Source organism: Moschus berezovskii, chromosome 22 (assembly GCF_049115385.1).
Source record: "Moschus berezovskii isolate FMDL1 chromosome 22, NW_MosBer_1.0, whole genome shotgun sequence".
Classification (NCBI taxonomy): Eukaryota; Metazoa; Chordata; class Mammalia; order Artiodactyla; family Moschidae; genus Moschus; species Moschus berezovskii.
The window spans coordinates 57844537-57871814 of record NC_142481.1 but is presented as its reverse complement, the minus strand read 5'-3'; the positions used below and the strand labels follow the sequence as shown (position 1 = coordinate 57871814).

At 49.9% G+C, this 27278-nt stretch overlaps 1 protein-coding gene across 1 annotated transcript in view; it reads left to right on the top strand.

Annotated features, from left to right (window-relative positions):
- Positions 1-27278, top strand: part of WWOX (WW domain containing oxidoreductase) — a 958567-nt gene that overhangs the window by 917979 nt on the left and 13310 nt on the right. The window lies entirely within an intron of this gene.

The following is a 27278-nucleotide window of genomic DNA, read 5'->3' as shown; positions in this document are numbered from 1 at the left end:
AGGCCAGGAGTCCTTAGTAAGCCTCCTCTAGGCCGGCCACAGTGCCAGGCACCGTCACCCCCAGGGCAGCCAGCTCGCCCAGCGTCACCGAGCTCAGTGGCATCCAAGCAGAGCCCAGAATTAGGCTTCTCCCCACCTCCAACAGCTGCTGTGGCTTCCAATTCCTTCACGTTTGGGAAAACTCAAAAGATGTAAACAAAACCTTCTATGTAAAGAAAGCCTTTGAAAAGTGAAAGGTTTCTCATCATGAAATTGCATCCATTCTGAAAACTGGCCTGCGATTTTTAGGTCCCAGAATTTCTTTGAAACCTTTTAAACCCCTTCAGAAATAAAGTTCTGGAAAGCCTGGTGTAGATGAAGTCAGTGGGCAAGGCACGTGCTAGCTATTTTATAAGCATCAGCCTGCTTGGCCCTTCGTCTCATGGTCAGAAGTCAGTATATATTTTCCCCACAGCAGAGATGAGCTCAGGCTCAGACATCACACATGTCCAGAGTCCACCATTTTGGAGGCTGTAGCTTCTGTCTCTAGATTTTTCCGACTATGGACAGCAGCTTATTTTTATCCTGTCACGTCGTGACTGGGGCCTGTCATGGGTCAGAGAGCATGAAAAGACTCCCATCACAAGACCAAGGCCAGCCAGGCCAGTAAGGCACAGGCTGTGGTGACTGTGTCCAGCCGTGCGTCACTTCTCCATTTGCAAGTTGCACACAGACGTGTGCAACAGGCTTTGTGTGGTTGCAGAGGAGAGGGTCTCCCCGAGCCGTTATTGGAATTTGTTTTGTTGTTGTTGTTCATCATGGGTTTTTCTTTTTTGCATCAGTTTTTGTTTTTTGGCCACGCCCATGGCATGTGGGATCTTAGTTCCCTAATCAGGGATTGAACCTGCACCCTTGCATTAGAAGCTCCAAGTCTTAACCACTGGACCACCAGGGAAGTCTCTGGAATTCTTAAAAACTGGGCTGCCAGGCCTTCTTAGCCCAGCCATGCCATGGGCTCTCTCTGTGGCCCTGGGCATTCCCTGCTCCTCCCTGGACCATTTCCCTGAGTGTCAGCAATGAGAGGGGGCCAGATGAAATCACGGTCTGCTGGGAGAGTTCTTAGAGCAGGTCTGGTGTAGAGAACCTGGACTCAGAAATAAAGATGGGAAAAAAATCCCGGTGTCGCTGACCATCCCAGGTAACTCAGGAGAACTGGCTGTGGGACCAGCCCCCTGTGCCCTTGCCAGGGCGTCACAGCCTGCTCTGTGTGCATGCTGGCATCATTTTATTCTGTTTTTATCCTTACTGAAGTACAGTTTATTTAGAAGGTTGTGTTAGTTACTGGTGCATAGCTAAGTGATTCGGTTCAGAGTGTGTGGGGGTGTGTGTGTGTGTGTATTTTCATATTCTTTTCCATTATGGCTACAGGATAGTCAACACAGTTCCCTGTGCTGTACAGTAGAATCTTGTTGTTTATCTGTTTTGTATATAGTAGTTTATATTCATTAATCGCAGACTCCTCATTTATCCACCCCACCCCACCCCCGCGACCTTTCCTTTCTGGTGACTGTGAGTTTGTTTTCTGAGTCTGTGAGTCTGTTTCTGTCTTGCGGATGAGCTCTCTGTGTCGTATTTTACAGTCCCCATGTAAGTGAGCGTCACGGGATATTTGTCTTTGTCTGACGGGCTGCACTTGGTGCCAAAGTCTCCGCAGCCCCTCTGAGGTGAGTGGCATTGTTTCGCTCTTTTTCACGGCTGAGGAGTAGTGCATTGTGTGTATGTACCACACCTTTATCTGTTCATCAGTCCATGAGCACTTAGATTGCTGTCAGGGCCTGGCTGTTGTAAACGGTGCACTGTGAACACTGGGTATCTTTTCTAACTACCGTTTTCCTCGAATAGAGTGCATCACAATTTTAAAGACATCCTCACTGCTCCCTCCCAAAGGAGATTCTGTCTGAGCCCAAGCCGCTCAGACAAGTCGGGGTCTCTCGTATTTCCCTCCATCTCTGGGGAAGTTTCTCTGATGTCCTCCTGTCGTCTAGTCTACCCGTGCTCTCCCAGGCAAGACCGCTCCCTGTTGAATACCCCATGTTTCTCTGGACAAATGTCATCTCATTGAATCCTCACCACCATCCTGACGGTATTGTCATTATCTCCGACTTACATTAATAGTTGGGGAAACGGGATCAGAGAGATTAAGTGATTTGCCCAAGATTAGCCAGCAAGTAGTAAAGTTGAAATTTGACCCAGGTCTAACTCCAAAAGCCCTCCACCTCCTCTGCCTCCTAATATATTTTCTTATAAGGAGTATCTTACAGCCAAACTGATATGAGCATTTAATTTTATCTTTGCATAAAGATGGTACCAGTCTCATAACTTAATGGGTTTTATTCATGCTGTAAATAATAGCTGATTAAGAAAATTAAATCTGACAATGAATTACTTCCTTAGGAGCAAATGATTTCGTGATCCCATTATAGAAGATAAAAATTTTTACTTAAAAAAAGAGGAAAGTAAAAACAAGAACTCACTTTCCACAGTCAACAGCTACTTCTTCTTTTATAGTAAATGCCCTCTTTAATATTTTGCAAGCTCATTTCATGAATTTTTTTTCCGTCTTTAGTATCTTTCCAAATTTAGAAGTTAAATTTATAAGTCTGTAATTTGCAAGGTCATCCTTTTTTAAAAAAAAAAGAAATGTAAGCAAGAGATGAGGCCTTTCCAGGTCTAGGGGTAATAACTCATGATTCTTTCCTGACTTTGGCCAAGTCTTTGCAGATTCCTGTGGGTTGATGATTATTAGCGCCTTGCCTACAAATTATAAGTACATTGACTTATCTCAGCATTCCCCACACTCCCAATTTAAGAAGAATGTGAGGTGTTGGGAAATGTTTCCAAGAATAGACCAAAGGGTGAGCCAGCCTGGAGAAGTGAACTTGAAGGAGAAACAGGGTTCCGTGCAGTTCCACAGTAATCATTTGCCAGTGGTCCAGTGCTCAGGAGGTGGTGGTGGTGTCCAGTCCTGAAGTCGTGTCTCTCTTTGCCACTCTGTGGTCGGGGGTTTGAACCCGAGTGTCCTGCCTTGGCAGGCAGATTCCTTACCACTGAGCTACCTGCTAGCCGGGTGAGATTGATGGGATTCATGAACCTGCCTTGGAGGCTGCAGAGTGGCTTGGAAGACAGGTTTGCTGACAGATCATTACCACCTGGGATGCATGCTCCCCAGGGAAGATGCAGAATGGGGTTCAGGGGCTGCTCAGGGGGAGGGGTTAACTCTCCAAAGAGGCGTTTCCATAAGGGCTTTCAATTGTAGGGCCCATCGACTAATGCAGTCCTATACTTTGTAATGGTATAATGTTCTAGTTATTCTTTATTCCCCTACACTGGACAAATATAATTATTACACACATTCCTTCCATGATTAGCTCTCCGTATAGTGAAAACAGTGGTGGATGATGGCTAAGAAAAATTCTTCTGTGATCCTTCACATCCTTTATCTACTCAGAATTTGAGAATCTTTTGTTTGTCTGTTTGTGTGCATTTTTCCTAGTCTTTTATATAAATGAAAACGGTGCCCCTCCAGTCTTCTGAGAGTGGGAGCTGATTTTGCAGGGAGCTTCCCAATGCTTTTCAAGGGCAACTCAATGTCAGATCCAGCCTCCCAAGAGAGATTGGTCCTTCACTGTGCATCGTGGCCTTTTAATGCCATCCTGCTTTTTATCAACCCATCGGCGAACATGCCCCCCCCCACCGCCCTTTCACATTGAAAGCACTTCACGGTGGAAACCAGGAAGTTTGTTATCGCATTTCTTTTTTCTGTTTGTTTTCTGATGTCTTGACAGCAGAACCAATCTTCGGAATCCTTTCAAAAAACGACCGAAACAGATTCGATCACAAAAGCTTTTAAAATCTGAAATCCCAGGAAGCTAATTAGTGCGTCCTTTTAAGATGACTTCCTGCATTTTTGTATCCACACAGGCTCGGGTTACAAATGCAGTTGGCAGGTTGCCAGGAGTCAGGCGGGTCACCCCAGCTCTTAGGAGCACGGAGCTTCTGCAGAGCCCGTGGTGGGAGGGCAGGGCGGGGACTGTCCCCTGCGAGTGCCTGGCTGTGCTCTGCCAGCAGGTAGCCCGCAGAGGCCAGGGGTGTGCCCGCATGGGCTCCTCGTGGCTGGAGGTGCATGTGCCTTACCTCGCGGACTTTTCTTCTTGCCCTAATGATGTCCTTATTTTGCCGTTTCCCCACTTGACGCTGAACCTCTAGAGAGCAGGAACCATGTGGATCCCAGTGCCTTGCATGTTACTAAGCACATGTGAGGTGTATGATAAAAGTAACTGCTCTGGTGCAGAAAGTACAGGTTCCAGAACTAAGCAGAGATCTATGTGTCCTGGAGCACGAGCACCCTGCCCCCTTAACCTGTGTCTGAGACCCCACAAGGCCTTGCATTTCTGCTCAGGCTGCAAACTCTTGGCAGGCGGCCACTGCCCATCTGTGTCCCTGCAGCCCCCGCTCAGTACCCGGCCCAGGCCCTCAACACACGTCCGCTCTTCACCAAGTGGGTGTAAGAAATGTGTGCAGGGTTTCGACTCTAGGATAGAACTTCTGGAAGTCCTGTAGGTCTGTGTTTGCCTTTCCAGGAACCGGGCAATCTCACTACCAATGGCAAAGATAGACTGTGAGAGATGGCTGGCGTGTGTGTGTGTGTGTGAGAGAGAGAGAGTGAAAAGGCCTTGGAAGTGTAACTTAAGGACTTGAGTGTCTTGATGAGTTCATCTCATTGTAGTGGAAAGGCATCCAGGATTCTCTCCCTGCAGTCGTGTCCAACTCTGTGTGACCCCATAGACAGAAGCCCACCAGGGTTCCCCGTCCCTGGGATTCTCCAGGCAAGAACACTGGAGTGGGTTGCCATTTCCTTCTCCAATGTGTGAAAGTGAAAAGTGAAAGTGAAGTCGCTCAGTCGTGTCCGACCCCCAGCGACCCCACGGACTGCAGCCTACCAGGCTCCTCCATCCGTGGGATTTTCTAGGCAAGAGTACTGGAGTGGCTTGCCATTGCCTTCTCCGGATTCTCTCCCAGAAAAGTCTTTTCCAGCATAAAAACCATGTTCATCGTCACACTTGAAACACACGTGTGTGTGCGCATGTCTCCAGGCCCACATCCATATGCATGTACAACATCACTGCACAGTGTGCCTTATCGGTTTGTATCATCTGCTCCCCTCCTGGGAGCCGGCGTGGGAGGGGCGCATTCCAGACGGAGGGAGCCATCCAGGAACCGTCTGGGGTGCTGGGGACACAGTTGAGTAGCTCGTCTGCTCAGAGATGTGATCCTTAGGATGGTCTGTGTGGGTGTCTTTCACCCCCCTCACGCAGGACCCAGATGAGTTAATAGGCAGGGACTGGAGTCAGCTCAGTGTGGTTCCAAGCAAATGCTGGTCACCCCCGAAGGCTGCATGGCTTGGCCTCCCTTAGTGTTCAGACACACAGAAAGATTCCACAGCTTGCAGACACCAGTAGTCAAGGCAAGATGAAGCTCTCCAGCCATAAGAAATAACCACCATATTATTTATATATATATATTATTATATATATAAATTTATATATTTAATAAATAATATTATTTATTTTATATAATTAATAAATAAATTATATTATTTATATTATTTATTTTATACATATATCTATATGTATAAAACCAGTTATATAACCACCATACTATATAATTATATAGTAAGCCACAAAAAATCACCCACCCACCCAGTTAAAGCTTAGAATCAACTTGAAGGTTCAAGAGCAGGGAAATGATTCCATAAATCACAGCAGATCTATTTAGTAGAATGTTAGCCAGCCACTGAAATAAAATGACAACTGGGGACCCACAATGCTAGTTTCAGTGGCGAAGGTGGAGTTCACATTGGAATACAGTCTCTGGGGAGAACTGTATTAAAGAAAGATGAACAGGAGAAGAGGAGAGTGGGGGGCCTAGTCTGTGCCTGGGCACTGGTTTCCTTTATCAAAATGTTGAGTGTATTAGCATGCCTTTATAATTTGAAAAAGTCTTAACTTAAAAATGTGCCGCCAGCAATATCTCATGGCAGCTTGTAAACAAGTTGGTTGTAGTATTTTCAAGATAAGCATTTATAGACAGTCCTCACGTCTAGCCAGACCTTGTAGATGAACTTGGTCTTGTGAAGTTTCAGGCCTTTGGCTTCGTGTGGAGGGGCAGGTGGGTCGCAGCGCCGACACGGGCCTTGTGGTCCTGGAGAAGGCTCACATTAGTCAGCTGAACACCCAGCGTTAGGAGATGCCTCTGGGTTGTCAGTGTTACGTGCTTTTCTCTGTTGCCTTCACTGTCAGGCAGTTATTGAAAAATTGTCTTTTCCCCCAAATAGAATAATTAATCCCTGGGCTGGATGGTCATGACAAGTCCTTAGAGGATAAAGAGCATACTGATATCCAGTGCATTTCGACTTTGAGCCAGAGGACTGAGGCCAGATGAAACACAGGTGTGTTCCTTTAGAAAATTAACAAAAATGCCTCATGATTAAACTCAGAAACTAGTCAGTAACACATCTGACGTAATATTAGCAGAAAAATTCCCATGGAATCTTGAAAAAGAACGGAAGAGGAGACTGAGTAAAGCAGCTTTCATTGACTGAGTCTTTTCTAGGTGCCATTTTAAAAATACTATTTATTTGACTCTGCTGGCATCTTAGGTGCAGCATATGGGATCTAGTTCCCTGACCTGGGATCAAACCTGGATCCACTGCCTTGAAAGCATGGAGTCTGAGCCACTGGACCACCAGTGGAGTCCCCTAGATGCTGTTTTGCATAAATGTTTCTTACTGTGCCCATGTTATCCCATTTGACATTAGCAGTAAAGCTCTTGGATTGGTGTTACCTGGATCCGTCTCACACTAACACGCATGCTTGTCCACCAACACATTAGTTCCTAGTAACTGCTACCCGCGTCAGCCTCCTCCCAGTCTCAGCCAAACCCACCTGCCTGCCGTGCACCCCACATCTTTCGTATCTGGGGTTCAGAGCAACCTGTTGTGGCCGTCAGTGAAAACCCCAAACCAAGCCAAAGATCAGTCACCTCTGCCTTCACAGCTGTCACGTTTAACATGCCCGCTTCTGACTGCTAGAATACAAGGAAGACAGTTGGAACCTCTCAGTGATTAGTTTCCAGAGAAATTTGCAGTCGACTCGTCAGTGCTCAGAAGACCTTCTTACCCTGGAGCCAGGAGGCAGTCGCTTTCACGTACTGTGTGGCGTCTCAGAGTTTCCTGTGCAGGTTCAAATCTATTTTGGATGGAGTTTTATCTAGGTTTCCGTGTGGCTACCAGGTCATTCTGGGCCCCTCCAGCACAAACTGTGGGACAATCGCTGTCTGTTACTAGCCAGATGGATGCGCCAAGGTAGATGATTCACTTCGCCTTGATTGACTCTTTGTGTCTGGACTGAGGTGTCTCAGGGCTTCCCTGGTGACTCAGTGATAAAGAACCCACCTGTCAGTGCAGGAGACGTGGGTTCAATCACTGAGTTGAGAAGATCCTCTGGAGTAGAAAATGTAAACCCACTCCAGGATTCTTTCAGGGATAATCCCGGGCACAGGGGAGCCTGGCGGGCTACAGTCCACGGGGTCACAAAGAGTTGGACACGACTGAGCTACTGGGCACGCACGCACACGCAAGGCATCTCCTCGTGGAAACTCGGTTCACGGGGCTCACGGCCTTCTGTGGCCTGAAGGACTTGCTCTGATTCTCTGCGGGACAGTGGCCTTTACAGGCACCATGCATACCTGCTCTGTCCTGGCACCAGTATTAGCAAAAAGATCCTTTCATCGAGCTCATGGTATGCTTCCCACGTCCCTGGGTGAGCCCCTCTGCCGTGTGGTCTGAGTGTGCCCGTTCGTTCTTGCCCCTCCTCCCCCACATCCTGCCCCCCCCCAACCCCGATTGCTTACCATTCCACTCGATGGCCACATCCTTTCACACCTCTGAGCTTTGGGTCGTGTTCTAACCTCTGCCTGAGTTCCCGTCCCCTCCCCCCTCTGCCTGTCAGACCCCTTAGCGCCTTACACCTTTGAGTCTCAGCGGCAGTGTTACTTTCTCTCTGAAACTTTCTTAGACTCCAGAGCACAGCGGGGGGCCCTCCCTTCTGCACCCTAACCTCAAGGTAGGCAGAAGAGCATCTCCTCCATAGCGCGGGAGTGACCTTTCTGTGTTTGCCCACCTGTGTCGTGAGCTTACTGTTTACAATAAGCTGGGCTGCAGTAACAAATAGCCCCCTCAAAGGCATAATAACTCACACCCCCAAAGGGTGTATTTCTTACTCAAGAGACAGCTTGAGTTTCTTGGGCAAAGTGGGTGTTCCTGGCAAGGGGAACGCAGGGTGATTCAGGGACCCAGGGTCCAGACACATTACACTGGTAAGAGCTAGCCACATGGCCATCTAGCTACAAGGCAGGCTGGCAGAGGTCATCTAGTTCTTTGCACAAACGAAACGCAAATGGATTGGGGATGGGAAGCTGGCAGTCTGTCAAGTCAGTTCACTGTGAGCTACTTAAGGGTAGAGACTGTCGTCTCCTGCTTAGAATCTCCAGCCTCTGGTATCAGATTTGGGCCCCAGTCAGTCTCTGTAGAATGAAGAGATAGGAGAACGTTAGCTTGACTTCCATTTGCCATTGTATCATTAAACGTTGGATCTACTGACATACTTCTTTCTGGCATTATCTGGGGAGTGGGGTGGTCTTCATTTAATGGTTGAACACCAGAGCACCAAGGGCTGAAAAAGGCAGGGTGATGTCTTCAGCTATATTGTCTCATAAGTGTAGAATCATGAAACCAGAGCCTTGTTGTTTTGCAAGGTGAAAAGCCCCCGGTAAAGAGTAATCTAATAGTCCATCTTTGTGTGAAAAAGAGCATCACCGTTCATCCCGATGGCATGACCCTGGCCGCCGCGGGCTCCCCTTCCTGGGAAATGAATGCATCCTTCCCCTCTCATCCGTTTCCACTCCTCCTGCCTAAAGTGGAGTACAGTGAATAGATGTATAATAAAATCTTTTAATTGTCTTAGCATATGTTGCTTTTATTAGGTGGGTCTAATTGCATTCCTGGGATCACCTACAAAGTCCTTTCGAATATTAAATTGAAATGGCTTCACACTCAGTGCACAAGTCCTTCTGAGCCACTGTTTTCCCCTTCGCTGCCTCCTGTCCCCCTTCCGCTGTAAAGTTCACACTGAAGTGTGAAAAGAGAGAGGCGGCAGGCAGTTGACACGGGCTGGATCTTAGCAGCCTGGAGCGTGGCCCCAGCCCCACCGAGGAGCGACACGCCATTTATTCCTCGCCTGGCCTCATTGCCCACTTCCTTTCGGAGGAAATTTTCCCTGTTAAAGTAGCGCGCTTGTCATTTATTTCCCCTTTTTTTCCCCCGCTCTCCCTCTGCAAACGGGTTTTGATATGCATTTATCCCAAAGGCAAGCCTTTTACACACTTCCGCTCACCTCTTAGGGTCAGGCTCCTCTAAGCTGCTTCAGGCTCATAAAAGCAACCCAACAAAGCTTTTATGGTGTCATTACAGCGCCCTTAAATCCCTCTCCTCCCAGCTCCCAGTCATTCTGTAGCTGCTCGTCAATTCACGGGCTCTTTTATTTGAAAGTGGGCGGTAGGGTGGGAGACAGAGACCACCAGCTGCCGACCGCCTGCCTTTGGACCCAGGTTTCTCGGGCTCAAGTGTGGGTTGCGGCTCATCCTTGGCACTTCAGTTTCAGTCAGACCAAGCAATCTCAGCGTAGTTCGTGTTTGTGTGTTTTTTTTTTCTTTTTCTTTTTTTTTTAGAACAGGGGTTGGCAAACTTTTCTGTCGAGAGAGAGTCAATATTTTAGGTTTTGCAGGCCAAACAGTCTGCTTATAAATACACAACTCTGCGACGAGTTGACTCACTGGAAAAGAGTCTGATGCTGGGAAAGGTTGGGGGCGGGAGGAGAAGGGGACGACGGAGAATGAGATGGCTGGATGGCATCACCGACTCTGTGGACATGAGTTTGAGTGAACTCTGGGAGTTGGTGATGGACAGGGAGGCCTGGCGTGCTGTGCTTCATGGGGTCGCGGAGAGTCGGACATGACTGAGCGACTGAACTGACTGAATTGAACTGATGTAACTTGTGCCTGTGCGTGCGTGTGTGTTTGTATGTGCACACGCACACGTAAATAGTATGTAAATACACGTGCAATGCTGGTGTCCAATAAAACTTTATTTGCAAAAACAGGTCGTGGGCCAGATTTTGGCTCACGGACTGTAGTTTGCCTACGCCTGCTTTTAGATATAGAAAGCTCCATCTGTTCAGTCCTTCTGGCTGCATCTTCTAAGAATTCCTGGTCTGCTTCAAAGTAACTGCAGCATTCCAAAGATAGGGTGCTTTCGTATCTAATGCTCTGCTTGGGTGGTAGAACATTATTACCAAGAAAATGTGCCACTGACTGTTTAGTTTCTAGTTCTGTTTTCCTCTTTTGTTTTTCTTTGTCTTGAAAAACAAGAACATTACATTCGTGTTTAATATATCCTTAAGTGCTTCACTTAAAAAATAATGTTACAGTGTCACACAGAGCTGTTGAGAAACTTGAATATTATGTTTTCCACTTGTACAAAACCTTCTTGGGAAGTGAGCTTCTATCTTATCCCCAAGAGGTAAATGCAGTTGTGAAAAGAATCAGTGCCCCAAATCTGCCACTGTCTCACCTGTATTCCGAAGTCCTGGTGGCCCGTGTGCAAAACCACCAGAAAAGCCATAATCCACAGTAAGAGTTGTATTTTGTTTTTGTTTTAATTCCAAAGGTGCAAATTAAGCTCAGAAATATTAATATAAAATTAAAAACTTATCCATAGGCTAGGGAAGCAATGTTTATGGCTTGGACTGGGCTGGTGGTTAAATACATGAACCCATGACGTTTGTCCATATTTATATTTTCACTAGTGCCAAGTGTGAAAGGGAGTGTTAGCCAATCCCTCCTCCTCCTGGACACACCTTGGCACTCTTTCCCATCCTCCCTGGCAGTAATACCTGGCCGATAAACTGCATCCTAATTTATGCAGCTCGTGCAAACTGTTAGCCTGCCTCTCCAGTCTGGACCAATGGAAGACCTCCACGTCAGCTTGTTTTTCCCCTCAGTCTAGTTAGAGTGAAGGTGACACTCAGGGTGATCTTAGAATCGGAAGTGAAAGAGCCTCTTCCTGTTTGTTTCCCTGAATGACTGTGGGGAACAGACCTCCCCTTTCCTTGGGTTCCAACCATTTTATGTCTGTTCCTCAACCCTTCTCTCGCTCTTGGGGGGCTGGGTATGGCCAGGCCCCATGAATCCCCTGCACGTTTGAGTGGCGAGAGGCTGGGCAATCCCAAGCTCGGGTTTATCGCCTTCCCGAGGTCTGTAATGGAGATGTGTGTGAGCTGTCTGCAGACATTTCAGCAAGAAGCGTAGAAGTTTAAGCAGATGAGGTTAAGTACCCTGTTTTATTACGTGTTGATTTGGTTTGGAATTACAGCAGAGGTAAAGCGACCCACCCTAGGTCACGCAGATTGGAAGCTCAGATCTGAGATGTGAATTCAGGGCCTGGCAACCCACCCCAGGATTCTTGCCTGGAGAATCCCTGTGGACAGGGGAGCCTGGTGAGCTACAGTCCGTGGGGTCGCGACAGTCGGACACGATTGAGCGACTCAGCACAGCACAGCACGTGCTGGGTTTTTTTCCCCCCCATTAGCCCTTAGAAGATGCTCGTAGTCTGGTGGCTTTCACTCTGCTGCTTATTGAAAAGCAGGGTGCTGTCATACTGCTGTGCTCAGTTCAACAGGGAACCGTCTCTGAGAAGTTCGAAGGCTTTGGGGGAATCTCTAGGCTTGAACACAAGGTCCAGAAAACAGATGCTGGTGGCTCAACATGCATCTCCACTCAGAGAGAGAGAAGCTCAGTAATTTATAGGCTGACATTTTCCTTGGGTCCTCATAATACTTGTTTATTAGAGATAATTTGCTTAAGCGTGTGCAAGGTGGAAGGTCACGCACGAGAGGTTTTTATTAGTTGTGTACTGAATGGATCAATAGTAATTTGAATACCATAAATCTGTCCCGTTAACAGGTTCATTTCTTCATCAGATATTAATTCCAGAGGGTTTCGCCCGCTCCGGAGCTGACAGAAACCGTGCCGTGCAGATGCAGCTGCCTCTGTAACCAGGTCCAGCTGCGCATCTGCCCGCGCCTGGGCGTGGGGCCGCGCGTGCGGGACGGCAGGCTGGCGCGGGGCAGGGAGAGCGCAGTGGGGGCCGTCGGGCGGTCCAGCTCTGAGTCTGCTCCTCCTCCTCCTTCCTTCTTCCCTCTCCCTCCCTGTCTTCCGTGTGTATTCACCCATCCTTCATCCGTTTATGAATTTGGTCTAGGAAAAGTCATGGGTACCCACAATGGAAAACTTGGAAATTCCAAAATAAAAAAATCTCAGTAATTCCAGCCCTGCATAGCTGCAGCTGGTGCATATGGAAACACTTCTCTCTAGTGTCTTTTCCCATCCCAGGCATGTGCATTTTAATACCGTGGAGATAATATTGTGCATCTTGATTTTTTTAAACATATTAGACTTTTTTTTTTGCATCACTAATTTGGCACATACTCACTGAAGCAAGTCCATATGGAGAAGTTTTTTTAAAAAGCTGATACTACCCACTCATCCCTGTCCCTTTGGCCAAGTGGTTACTGTGGACCTTCTGTGCCCATGCAAATACTCAGAATGTTTATGTATTTGTAGGGGTGGAGTTTGTGTGCGTGTCTGTGTGTGTTAATCCAGTAACGTTTTACCCATTATTTAGAAACTTGCCTTGTGCTGTTAATAAATATTTGGAACACATATACATGAAAGTTGTTTTTTTAAATGATTGCATACAGCACTGTGCTGTGGAATAGCCCTGATTTATTCTAGCATTGTCTTACTGATGGACACTCCAGTTCTTTTGAGTTTTGTTATCTTTATTGTTTTAGCCATTATAAATATTACAGCAATAAATAATCTTATGGATATTATCTAATATCTTGCTGGTTTTAATATTGTTGGATAGATTCCAAAATTGGCACTTCTGGGTTAAAGGTCACATGACTTCATTTGGGATCCTGTGTTTTTACCTCACGTTATGTATACAAGAGCATCTTCCTACATTAATAAAACACTTTGTAAGCGATTTACAAAAAAAATAGTTGCGAAACCCTCCATCAGGGAGTCTTCAGTTCAGTCGCTCAGTCGTGTCCAACTCTCCGCGACCCCATGAATCACAGCACGCCAGGCTTCCCTGTCCATCACCAACTCCCGGAGTTCACTCAAACTGATGTCCACAGAGTCGGTGATGCCATCCAGCCATCTCATTCTCTGTCGTCCCCTTCTCCTCCCGCCCCCAACCTTTCCCAGCATCAGAGTCTTTTCCAGTGAGTCAACTCGTCGCATGAGATGGCCAAAGTATTGCAGTTTCAGCTTTAGCATCAGTCCTTCCAATGAACACCCAGGACTGATCTCCTTTAGAATGGACTGGTTGGATCTCCTTGCAGTCCAGGGGACTCTCAAGAGTCTTCTCCAGCACCACAGTTCAAAAGCATCGATTCTTCGGTGATCAGCTTTCTTCACAGTCCAACTCTCACATCCATACATGACCACGGGAAAAACCATAGCCTTGACTAGACGGACCTTGGTTGGCAAAAGGGAGTCTTAGCAAGGTTTATTTACCATTCCTCCTGTCAGTGAACTTTTGAGTGGCATCCAGCTGTGTGCCTTTATAAAGAATTCTGAGAGGAACATCTTTCTGCGTGGGTCTGGGCCTTCATCTGGATTCATGCAGGGAGTCCTAGAGGTGGGGTCACTGAGTCAAAGGTCATGACGAAATTCCAGGCCTTGTAAATGGCAGGCTGAAACCGTCCTCCTGCAGGTTTATACTGCACACCTCCTCCCCAGGCGGCCTCGGTGCTTTACAGACCTCAGCACGAACCCTCAGAACCATCCCGCCCCTGACCAGGGGAAAATGGTGTCATTATTAATATATAAGTTGACAAACATCATTAGCTCCGTCTAACCCGGCCACAGCCCCTTGGAGGACCTGGTCACAGTGCTGGGGCATCTCGGGGGCTCGAGCCCCTCAGGGAGCCTCCACCTACGTCATCCCCACCCTACAGTGATCTCTGCCCACACCCCCAGTTGGAGACCTGGGAGCTTTACTTCGGGAGACAGGGCAGGCTTCTTGGTTCCCGCTCTGCTTCATCCTCACCGTCACGTGGTGCCTGGTGGTGTGCCAGGGGGCTGCCCGCGGGCCGGCCCTGCTCATCATGGGGGGTTCTGTGCCGAGTGCCAGCATCACGCCAGTCACTGACAGCGCGTGCCTTCCCGTGTCACCCTGCTCCGCGCACTCACACTTCCTCCCTTGATCCCGTCACACATTCCAGTGTGCGGTTTCCTCCTCCTCTTTCACCTGCTTTGCTTCACTGTGTGCCATCTTGGTGTGTGGGCTTTTGCCATAAGGCCTCGATGATAACACGGTGATTCCTCAGCTGGGGTTGGAACAGGCTGGAAGGAGGGACAGGAAATAGGTGATTACTTTCTGTTTGTTTGTTTACATATTTGCTTATTAATTTGGCTACACTGGGTCTTAGTTGCAGCCTGTGGGATCTAGTTCCCTGACTAGGGATTGAACCTGGGCACCCCCTCCCCACCGCATTGTGAGTTCAGAGCCTTAGCTGCTGGACCACCAGGGAAGTCCCAAAGCAGGTGTTTGTTAAATAGAATAACAGTGATGGTTAAAAGCTGGGATTCTGAAGCCAGAAGACCTCAATTCAAGTTCTGACACCTCTCATTATAAGCTTGTGACCTTGGGCACGTTATTAACCTCTTTATGCCTTTGTTTTACTATAAATATGGGATAATTATGCTTCCTTACTGCGCACTTTTGATGTGAGGAGTGCATGAGTCGCTGTATCTGAGTCACTTAGCACTTGTGCTGTGTGTGTGCATGTGTGTGCATGCGCGTGTTTTCTCCACAGTTCCTTCTAGGCAAAGGGATATTTGACACAGGTCTTCTGGGCTGGTGAGGATAATCAGAAAGCAGACGGGAACTTTCAGAGCAGAAGGCTTACGGTTAGGACACACGCAGTAGGCAGGTGGGCACAGCACCCCCTCCCACCCAGCAGTGCCAGGCTGTCCCTGCCCCTGCCCCCACCCCCACCCCGGGGACCCGAGATGGCACACAGCCTGCACCTCCTGGCACCTTGGTGACTCACGTCTGACCGGAGAATGTTCTGCGTTTCCCAGAAGAGTGGGAGTCTGGAAACACAAATAGCAAAGATAGGGGTTAGAGGAGGAGTGGTGAGTGAGTGGCAGTTGCAGTAGCTTGTTCCCCCAGCTCATCTGCCTCTGATCTCCCTGTGTCTGTGGCCATCACAGCCGGTTCCAGAGGGAGGTGATGAGAAGCGTCCATCTGGAAAGGATCCGAAAACTGTTACGTGTTTGGAGGCCTTGTTGGCTGTCAGGCCTTTCCTTGAAACATCAGACTTTAGAGAGCCGTGAGGTTTGATGTGTGACCAGCACTGACGATTCAACATTTATGCTGGTTCGTAAAATTCGGGGAACACGGAAATAATTCGACACACCCCCGCCTTTGGTCCCTTTTTTATTCTAGAGACACAGAGATAAGAAAACCGTGGATGGAGTTTATTGAAGGATTAAACTGAGCATAGCCGGGGGCGGGGAGCACCTCCTGTCTGTGAACCTAGGGAAACAATGGGTTATTTTCCCCAAATTCTGAATATTCGGCATTAGAATCAGAGTCACCAGTGTGGCCACTGTCAGGCCACTGAACCAGAGGGGAGTTGCCCCGTCTAATCCCGCCGGCCCAGAGCCGAGATCACAGCGGTGACAAGACCCCGGCACTGTGCTCTGCTTTTGTTCTCATCGTTTTTCAGAAGTATAGTTGACCAACAACGTTGTGTTAGTTCCTGCTGTATAGCCGAGTGATTCAGTTATGCCTGAATGTGTTCTTTGTTAGTTTCCATTGCCGTATATGGTTTCATCACAGGGCGTTGAGCATAGTTCCCTGTGCTGTACAGTAGAAGCTTGCCGTTTACCCATCCTCTGTAGAACAGCTCTCATCTGCTAACCCCAACCTCCCCCTCCGTCCCTCTGCCACCCCCTCTCTGGTTGGCAGCCACCAGCTTGCTCTCCTGTCCCCGACACTGTTCCCGTTTTGTGGATAGGTTCCTTTGCGTCATAGTTTAGACTCTACTCATAAGTGATGCCATCTGATGTTTGTCTTTCTGACTTCACTTGGTGTGATAACCTCTAGCTGCAGCCACGTTGGCTGGGTGATATTCCACCACGTGTGTACGCCGCTGCTGCTGCTGCTAAGTCACTTCAGTCGTGTCTGACTCTGTGTGACCCCATAGACGGCAGCCCACCAGGCTCCCCTGTCCTTGGGATTCTCCAGGCAAGAACACTGGAGTGGGTTGCCACTTCCTTCTCCAATGCATGAAAGTGAAAAGTGAAAGGGAAGTTGCTCAGTCATGTCCGACTTGTAGCGACCCCATGGACTGCAGCCTTCCAGGCTCCTCCATCCATGGGATTCTCCAGGCAAGAGCACTGGAGTGGTTTGCCATACACCGCATCTTTGCCCATTCCCCTGTCTGCGGACATTTGGGTTGTTCCCGCGTCTTGGTAAACAGTGCTGCTGTGTACGTACGGGTACGTGGATCTTTCTGAATTATAGTTTTGTCTGGATACACACCCAGGTGTGGGATTGCTGGATCATTCGATAATTCTGTGCTTAGTCTTTGGAGGAACTTCCATACTGTTTTCCACAGTGGCTGCACCAGCTCGCCTTCCCACCAACAGTGGAGGACGGGAAACCCAAGTTTTGAACTTGACATGTGGAAAAGGAGGAGAAAGGACAAGCTGGAGGCAGTAAGATCTCCTGTGCTGAAGATGGAGCACCCACTTTTGCCCTCGGTCCCCAAGAAAAAGTGTCCAACGGAGGCTGGCGTTGCGACTGGCCCTGGGTTTTGGTTTCAGACACAGCCTTGTAGAGGTCCCCTCTCCCCTGTGGTAGCTGCGTGACTCCCCAGATGCCCTGGGTTTCCTGGTGAAGAGGCCCACCCTTGCTTTCTGGCAGCTTATCTGGATGGGCCACGAGCTGAGCGCCCTTCATATAGAAACTCCAGATTGCTAACTGGAGGGCCTCGGAGAACCATTCTCCTTTTGTTTTGCCTCATTTGCACACTTGTGAAGTCAAACTTGCCGTTCAGTGTTTATACAGCAATTCAGCCTCCGAAGCCATCTGGTGCTGGGCAGGAGTGTGGAACTCCTGGTTGCAGTGGGCCCGCTTGGGTCTTCCCAGCCTTTCAGCACCAAGGCCTGAGGTCTCCGTTCCACGAGCAAGTTACCGCCTCTATTTCCAGATTCTCCCCCAGATCCAGGCGGCTCTGGAGCCACTGCCAGACTCGGCGTTTGCTTTCTCTGGGCCCCCCAGGCCCACACACTTTTCACTGCTGTTGCTCCTTTGCTCTCCCAGTGCCAACGTAAGCTGGAGGCATTAGTATTCACACTCGGTGTGAACGACCCAGCCAGCCCGCACCAGAGGGAAAATATTATTTCTCATAAATGCTCAATAATGATAGTCTTTATTGCATCCAAATCTATACTGTGACACATAGTGGAAAGCTGGATTCTACATGCAAGAGTTGACAAGGGCCTGCGGGTGAGAAAGGAACGGAAAAAAAAAATGTGTGTGTGTTATATTCAGAGAGAGAATTGTCTCAATAAACATAGGGCAAGAGATGGGACCACGGACTTCCCTGGAGGTCCAGTGGTTCAGACTACGTGGTCCCAATGCACGGGGCTCGGGTTCGATCCCTGGTGGGGGAGCTGAGACCCCACGTGCTGCGCCCTGTGTCCAAAAACAGAGAGGGAGACGAGCACTGGAGCACTAGACCCACGGGCCAGGGTGGTTCCTCATCTGCCACAGCACAACTTTCTGAAGAGTGCAGCGTACTGAAAAGGCATCTGTTAGGAAAGCATCTGTCTCCGGGAATGACTGGAGTAATCCCAGTTCCGGTCTAAGGGGATGCCTACGCGCCCCCAACGTCCGATGTGAAACAGGAAGATGAAGACAGTGAGTGAGAAAGGCACTTGGAGCCTGCTGTTCTGACTTGCTTGGCTCTGCTGACATTTTAGGTCTAGAAAACTCTTACCTGCCCCCTCCCCGCCACCTGACCCCCGGGGTGGGGGAGATGAGTCTTTGGCATTTTGCAGTCGATCAGACCTGAGTGATTTTCCTCGGAAATTGAACTCTTTAAACGTGTCCAAGGGTGACATTCTCTCTTTAGCTTTAGGACACAGACCCCAAGCAAGGTGACAGGTGAGGATAAAGATGTACTCTGTTGGAGGCATTATTTTATCTTCCCATGCAAATTATTTCATAGAAAGTTTTTTTTTTTGTTTTTATATATTTTTTATTTTTTTAATTATTTTAATTGGAGGCTAATTACTTTGCAATATTGTGGTGGTTTTTGCCATACATTGACATGAATTAGCCACCAGTGCACATGTGTTCCCCATCCTGAACCCCCCTCCCACCTCCCTTCCCATCCCATCCCCCTGGGTTGTCCCAGAGCACGGGCTTTAGTGCCCTGCTTCATGCATCAAACCTGCACTGGTCATCTGTTTCACATAGGATAATGTACATGTTTCAATGCCGTTCTCTCAAATCATCCCACCCTCGCCCTCTCCCACAGAGTCCAGCAGTCTGTTCTATACATCTGTGTCTCTCTTGCTCCTTTGCGTATAGGATGATCATTACCGTATTTCTAAATTCCATATATATGCATTAATATACAGTATTGGTGTTTTTCTTTCTGGCTTACTTCACTCTGTATATGAGGGTCCAGTTTCATACACCTCATTAGAACTGATTCAAATGAGTTCTTTTTATAGCTGAGTAATATTCCACTGTGTATATGTACCACAGCTTTCTTATCCATTCATCTGCAGATGGACATCTAGGTTGCTTCCATGTCCTGGCTATTATAAACAGTGCTGCAATGAACTTTGGAGTACATGTGTCTCTTTCAATTCTGGTTTCCTTGGTGTATATGCCCAGGAGTGTGATTGCTGGGTTGTATGGCAGTTCTATTTCCAGTTTTTTAAGTAATCGCCACACTGTTCTCCATAGTGGCTGTACTAGTTTGCATTCCCACCAACAGTGTAAGAGGGTTCCCTTTTCTCCACACCCTCTCCAGCATTTATTGCTTGTAGACTTTTGGATAGCAGCCATTCTGACTGGCGTGAAATGGTACCTCATTGTGGTTTTGATTTGCATTTCTCTGGTAATGAGTGATGCTGAGCATCTTTTCATGTGTTTCTTAGCTATCTGTATGTCTTCTTTGGAGAAATGTCTGTTTAGTTCTTTGGCCCACTTTTTGAACGGGTTGTTCATTTTTCTGGTATTGAGCTGCATGAGCTGCTTGTATATTTTAGAGATTAATTCTTTGTCAGTTGCTTTGTTTGTTATTATTTTCTCCCATTCTGAAGGTTGCCTTTTCACCTTGTTTATAGTTTCCTTCATTGTGCAAAAGCTTTTAAATGTAACTAGGTCCCATTTGTTTATTTTTGTTTTTATTTCCGTTACCCTGGGGGTTGGGTCATAGAGGATCTTGCTGTGATTTATGTCAGAGAGTGTTCTGCCTATGTTTTCCTAGTTTCTGGTCTTACATTTAGATCTTGAATCCATTTTGAGTTTATTTTTGTGTATGGTGTTAGGAAGTTTTCTAGTTATTTTTTTTAATGGGAAAAAATGCACAGGAGTTAATGTGGAACCGTTAGGCAGGGATTCCTAACTGAGGTCTGCATTTGCATTCCAAAGACCAGAGGACTCCTGCTTGACAAGTCTGATATTCAAGCCTATGGCTGGAGGGCTTAGCAACACATTACCTGGATTAAACTGGCATGGAAGTGCAGTGGAACATCAAGTCCATTTTGTCAAGAGAGGGAAATCATTTGGAAGATAAACTCTTTGGCATTGTTTGGGTGATTAAGTCATTCGGTATTAGGTAGAACTGGGAGGGCAGACCATGACCTCAGGCTAAATCCTGCCAGCTGTCTGTTTTTGTAAATAAAGTTTTATTGGCTCACAGCCACACCCGATTGTTAATCATCCCTGGCTGCTTCTGCATCAGGTAGCCAGGCTGAGTAACTGTAATCTTCCAGTGTTGCAGACCCAAGATAGTTACTGCCCTGGTGGCTCAGCAGTAGAGAATATGCCTGCAATGCAGGAGACATGGGTTTGATCCCTGGGTCAGGAAGATTCCCCTGGAGAAGGGCAAGCAACCCACCCCAGTATTTTTGTCTGAAGAATCCCATGGACAGAGGAGCCTGGCGGGCTGCAGTGCATGGGTTGCAGAGAGTCGGACAGGACTGAAGCAGCTGAGCACGGGTGCACACCATGTGATAGAGAAAGTCGGGGGACCCGTAAAGGGAAGGCGGACTGCTTGGTGTCTCCTGAATTTTTTGAATTGTGGCTCAGCCTCTCCTGTGCCTGCCTGGAAAGTCTTGGGTTGGCCACAAAGTTCTTTCAGGTTTTGCTGTAACAGAAAACCAAATGAACTTTGTGGCCAACCCAATAGTGTATCAAAGGGGAAGTGTGTGTAATATGATATGATCCTGGGGTGGGGGGTGGCAAACAGCATGGCTTCTGTGGATGAGAAGAAAGGGCCAGGATTGCAGATGGAAATCAGGACGCCTTGACTTTCCTGTGCGTATTTCTGTGGATGTTTACTGAAACATAGCTATTGCTGCCCACCCCGCAAAAGGCCCTCCTTTCCCCTCCAGCTGCTTGATAAAAGCCCCACTTTTGCCCTCTTTTACCTCCAGTCATGCGAAGGTCTTGGGGAAGTTCCTCTCTTGCTCAATCACTGAGGATCATTTGAGACATCACCAGCGGAAAGTTTCAATCAAATCCTCTTTAGACTGGACAGAAAACTTGTCAGTTGCCAGAACCACCAAACTGGCCATGATAAAGAGTAAATACCACTCACTCTTGACCTGGGTGAATGTGGGATCACCCAACATGTAATAGAGCTTCGAGCCAAAGGATAGGGATGATGCTGGAAAATCCACGCAATAAATTGTCTCTTTCAAAACTCACATAGTCCTGGGGATGTGCACTTATAAGCCATCCTTCCATGGAAAAGTACTTAGGGTGCAGTAAGTCATTTAAACAAAATTAGTGGAAAAACAGGGAGTTTCAGGGAGCAAGAGATCAGGTTTTCTGGGCTCACCACACATCAGGTGATTTCAGCTAAAAATGGCTTAAAATACTGCAATCGCTTGCAAGGCCTTACATAAACTGACCAGGAATCTGGGGCATTCGTGCTCGAGACAATTTTCTTCTCCTCAAGATAAGGGATGGGGAATTAGTCATCGGTTATTTCCAGATAATGTAGTTAGCACCTCGTGTAGTATTAGCTGGACTGGAAGCCCTGCTCTCAGGACTGAGATTGTTCCTGCCAGTTCTCATCAGAAATACGTGTATTTCTCAAGTCTGGGTAGCCTCCTGTGAGTCATTTCTGCAGTCTGCCTGCCTTCGGGGTGCACTGGGGCCAACAGCACCCCCCCAGCAGCCATCTGGTCATTGGTTTGCTCACTCATTCATTCACCACATGGATACTGAGGACCTCTATATGACAGGCCCAGGGCTAAATGCCGGAGAAGGCAACGGCAAGCCACTCCAGTACTCTTGCCTAGAAAATCCCATGGATGGAGGAGCCTGGTAGGCTGCAGTCCACGGGGTCGCTAAGGGTCGGACACGACTGGGCGACTTCACTTTCACTTTTCACTTTCACACATTGGAGAAGGAAATGGCAACCCACTCCAGTGTTCTTGCCTGGAGAATCCCAGGGACGGGGGAGCCTGGTGGGCTTCCGTCTATGGGGTCACACAGAGTCGGACACGACTGAAGTGACTTAGCAGCAGCAGGGCTAAATGCTGGAGAGAGCTGTGTGCGTAGAATCTCATTTGTTGGGCGTTTTGGCCTCGTCTTTATGGTGCAAGGCATCCTCTGACAGGTTTGAGGTTGTTCCTGGTGAGGTCTCTGGGGACCAGTGGCTGGGCGATGTCCCACAAGGTAGCACAGCGGGTCAGAAGCGCCCCGACGCTGATCCCTGCGGCTCTCTGTTGACCAGGACCCCGTCCCTCTCACTGTGTCCCCTATCTGTGTTTTTTTGCCTCTCACTCTTTATTTCCTGTGTGGGGTCCACCCTTCTGCTGTTGCTCTCAGGATGAGAGAGATGAAACAGAAGAACCCACCCACCCCTTATCACATTTGAATCCCAGCCTGCCGCTCACTGGCTGTGTGTCTCTGGGCAGATTGCTTAACGTCTCTGAACTCCAGTTTCCTCACATGGCTGCAGGACTGGGGTGAAGGATTCAGTGACCGGGGAGTAGGTGAATGAAGGGAGGGTCACCACTTACCCCTTGGCCCTCACACTTTTTCTGCGACGTTGGGCTCGTGAATAGTGGGGAGGAGTTGGTCCCCGTAGATAGAAACCACCCATGGATTGCCAGGCTTCTGCTGTGTCTAGCCTATCTGGTACAGAGTCAAGGCCATAGATGCTTTCCATTTCTCCCTCTGGTGCTTTCTGCTGGGTCTCGCAGTGTGCAGACTAGAAAGCAGAGGCTCTGCCACTTCCCTGGGGGTCCAGTGGCTAAGACTCCGTTATTCCTCTGCAGGGGGCAGGGGTTCCATCCCTGGATGGGGAACTAAGATCTCACATGCTGCACAGCACCACCAAAAAATGAAGGAAAAAACATTTTTTTTTAAATAGCACAGGCTCTGGCGTTGGATAGAGCAGAGGTCACATGCAGGCACTCGCCCTCCTGCACCCCTGTCGCCCTCCCGCGGCGCCTCTGTAAAGGGAGGCGGGCGTGACTCAGTGCTGGGGAACCTTGTCAGAGCGACCTGGGGGCGGGGAGAGCTGGAGTCCGGGTTAGCGCCTGCCTGCCTTGACCTGAGCTCACCTTCGCGCCCGCTCCACCGCCCAACCCCCGATCCCTGCGGGCACGGCCCCATCAGCGCCTTCACAGAAGAGTCCTCTGGCCCAGGACCCGGCCCTGGTGAGCTCCGCATGCCACGCGCTCTGCTGAGTAAGAGCGGCCCTACGGCATCACCGTTTCTTGGGGCGGGAGGTGACGCCACGCGCCAAGGGCTGCAGGGAGACCCTGTCTCCTCCTGTCCTGGAGTCACGTCCTGGACAGCTCCAGCTGCGGAGAGACGGGGCTCCCCAAGGCAGCCCTGGGGAGCCCGTTTCCCCTTCCCTCCCAAACGTCTGGGGCCAACAGCAAGCCCAGGGCCCCTGGAGGAAGTCCTGCAGAGTCTGCATCCAGAAAGCTAGTTCAGGGCTGAAAGAAAGTGCCCCAGGACCTGCACAAGCATCCCCTGAGCCCCTGGCCGCCTGTGCTCGCATGGACCTGGGAGTCCCCGGGCCTGGGTTCCAATCCCAGCTCTGCCACTTCCTAACTGTGTGGCCCTGAGCAAGTTTCTAAACCCTCTGTCCTTCAGTTTTTCTGTAAACAGGGGAACCTAATGACAAATGTACTTCACAGGGTTTATCTGAAGACTAAACATGAGGGTTTGTGAGCCGGGGTATGTGTGTGTTGAGACAGAAGCAGGCTGAGGTCAGCATCTGGCAAGGGGTAAGCAGAATATAAATGTGGTCCTCCCATGAGTCATCACTTGCAGAGAACCATGGTGTCCAAAGCATAGCAACAATAATTCGGAAAGGAAATGGTTCGTGCTTATGTAGCAACTGACTCAAGTTGATTTATGTCTCCCCTGCCCAGCAAAGGATGCTTGCTCAGACACCCACGAGGGTCTTTCAAAACACTTGTTAGCTGCCTACTGTGTGCCAGGCACGGGGCTGGGGGCCAGGGACCACACCTCTGAGACTGGTGCCCGACAGCGCACACCCAGCTACGGAACAGGACTCAGGACAGGAGTGAAAGGGAGGCGAGGCAGCGACAGGGACTCACATGGGAGGTGCCCTTTAACTTGGTGATGCTGTCCTGGTCGTCTGCCCAGACATCAGTGTGGGACCCTCCACCTGCCCAATCCCTTTCTTCAATTAAACCCTTTCCCCTTTATTATACTTTTCATCAAGTTTCTGGAGGGAGAGCAGATGAAAACAGCTACATGGACACCCCTCAGAGCCTGTGCTTTTGGGATTGTATGGCACCCCCCCATGCTGAAGGGTGAGTGGGGATCACACTGACGCCCCCCCAGAGCCTGTGCTTTTGGACCGGACCGTGCCCCCGGGCTGAAGGGTGAGTGGGATCGCAGCGGCGGTAGCTCTTTCAGCTGCCCCAGCCCGCCTCTGTCTGCCTGCTGTGACAGGCCAGCCCTGCACAAATAGGTCGCGTCTGCAGTCTGACTTCGCTACCCTGACCCGGTGCCGTGTGGACCGTGACTCAGGTCTGCGGGTGAGGACGCGGGCCCTGCGTGGTTCAGTGTGTCTCCCCGCGTCACCCAGCTGTTGTCTCCCATAGTCTGGGCGCCCTGGGAGGCGGGCCCCTCAAGGCTCGGGGGGCTGTTCTCGGGGGGGTCCGCACCCGTGGGGGGCGTGGCCAGCAGGATGGGGTCCGGGGGAGGGCTGAGCTGCGAGGGGGGAGCGGACACTCCAGTCGGCCACGGGGACTGAGCAGGGTGACCATCAGAGGTGTCTTGAGTTGGGACAAAGGGGCGCGTCCGCGGGCTGGGCAGCTCCGTCTGGCCGACAGCACGGCCTGAGAAGGGGTCCCGCCTTCAGCACACGGCAGCCCAGCGGCTGGGGAGTGGGTGACCCTGGGCTCGGTCGGGCCTCTGGGCCGCGCACCGGAGTGTCTGCTGCAGGGTCGTGGCTGACCGTGGGGCCACCACCCTCTGCCTCTTCACGGCAGAGGGCAGGGAGAAGAGAAAGCCAGAGATGGAGGACAGCTCGTCTGGGGCAGGACCTGCGCCTGGCCCAGGCGCCAGCCAGGAGTGGCGCCGGTCACGTCTGCAGCAGCGGGGCGGTGCTCTGGGGAGACCATCTAGCTGGTGGTCCTCGGAACCTTAGAGCAAAACCAGACGGCAAGGTTCCCCTGAGATCCTTGATAGGCCTGCACCGGGGGTTCCAGCCGAGGAGGGAAAGCTGACTCCACTTCCTCCTTTCCTTCCATCACTGGTTTCTGACTCTTATCTGAAAATGCTATTCCCCCAATAGGGGGAAGATTGGTTCACTCTGGTGGTAAAGCTGTCTTTGTCTGAAAGCTTCTCCATGATCATGGGGAGAGTGAGACCGCTGTGTTCCAGGACGGGCCCTTCTCAGGCAGTGCGATCGGCGGGGACCCGTTTGTGCGTCCGTCCGGGGAAGTGACGAAACCAAAAGCAGTCTGGAGGCTTGGCTCCAGTTAGAGGCGTGTGGTGTGAGCACTCACCGCCCTCTCCTCTGTGTGGTCTCCCATCGGGGGCCACACTGACCCCGGGGCCTGCCGCCTGGGGATGTGTGCCCCGACTCTGTGTTCGGGACAGTCAGAGGCAGTGATGTCGGACCAGGGGAGTCAGCCCTGAGTCTGCGTGAGCCCAGCTTCCTCCAGCACCTGGAAGACAGCAGCGCACTGCCCCGAGGGCCCTCCTCCAGCCCCTCCCCCTTGGAAGCCACCAGTCTGCTCGCTCGCCCTGCTTCTGTTTTGGTTTTGCAGACAGGTTCATTCGTGTCATATTTTCGATTCCACATGTGAGTGATGCCATATGATGTTTGTCCTTCTCTCTCTGACTGACTGGGTGTGATAATCTTGGTCTGTCCATGTTGCTGCCGATGTCAGATGTTTATTCTTTTTTGTGGATAAATGGTATCCCATTGTATGTATATGTGTGTATCTGCATATATATTTATATTACACACCACATCTTCTTTATGCACTCAGCCATTGGTGGACATTTAGGTTGCTCCCTTGACTTGGCTGTTGTAAATACTGCTGCTGTGAACTTGGGGTGCATGTGTCATTTTGGACTGGAGTTTTGTCTGGAATATGCTCAGGAGTGGGGTTCTCTTTGCCGCCGGTACCCCACTTACCCACTCTCCCTCTTCCCATACGCTGTTACTCCCACCTGCAGCCCTGTGTCCCTAAATGAGAGACGTCTTGCGGGTGGGCAGGTGTATTTGTCATCATATGTGGGTTCCACTTCTTGTACAAAGGCTCTGAGACAACTAAGGAGCTGTTTTCGAGGATGCTGAACTCATAGGCCGCACAGTTCCCAGTGAGCCTGGGAGACCGCCAAGCCTGGAGTCAGGCAGGTCTGGGTTTGGATCCCGGTGCTGCACTCAGCCCTCGGCACGTCTTGCTGTGGAAAGACCTGCTCTTACGATTGTGCAAACTCCTGCCCAACACACATGCAGTAATGCTCCTGCTGCCCTTGGGTTGTGAACGTATCCCCACCCATACAGGTGCCAGCGCTGAGAGGGGGTCCGGAGCCCAGGGGACTGGGCTCAGCTCCTGACTCTGCCACTTGCCCTTTGACCTTTGCCTCTTCAGGGTTCAGGGTCCTGCTATCATTGGGAAGGGTGGATGCAAAATGTGGACCCTTCCTGGAAGCGCTGGGGGCATGAGCCTCCCTTAGCTTGAGGGGTGCTCATCACAGCCAGAATCACCTGTTCCTCCCTCATTTTACTTGTTCAAGCCTCAGTCTTCCTATAAATGAAGTGGGGACAATGATACCTCCACAAGGCTCCAGCAAGAATTCAGCAGAAACCTGGCACCCAGAAGGTGCCATGGAAGGCATCCACGCCCCGCATGGGATTCGTACCTTAAGGCCGCGGACCTCGGCCCTTTCAGTTCCAGGGACTGGTTTCACGGAAGACAGCTTTTCCACGGACCGGGAGTGGGGACGACTCGAGCACATCACACTTACTGTGCCCTTCGTTTCTGTTAATACTACGTCAGCTCTGCCTCAGACCATCAGGTGTCAGATCCTGGAGGGGGCGGCCCCTGCCTTAGGGGGCCGCCTTGTACGGTCAGTTGATCAGGGATCAAGCGGGCGCAGACCATAGAGGACAGAGTGTTCAGCCATCTCGACAGTTTGTCAGCCAGCTACTCAGTGTGCCCACTGATCCCTGGCTGGGTAGCAGCTAACCTCTCCATCCACAGGACGGGTCCTATCAGGTGTGGCAGCCAGGGGGCTTAGGTGAAGCAGAGTAAGATGCCCCTCAGTGCCCCCC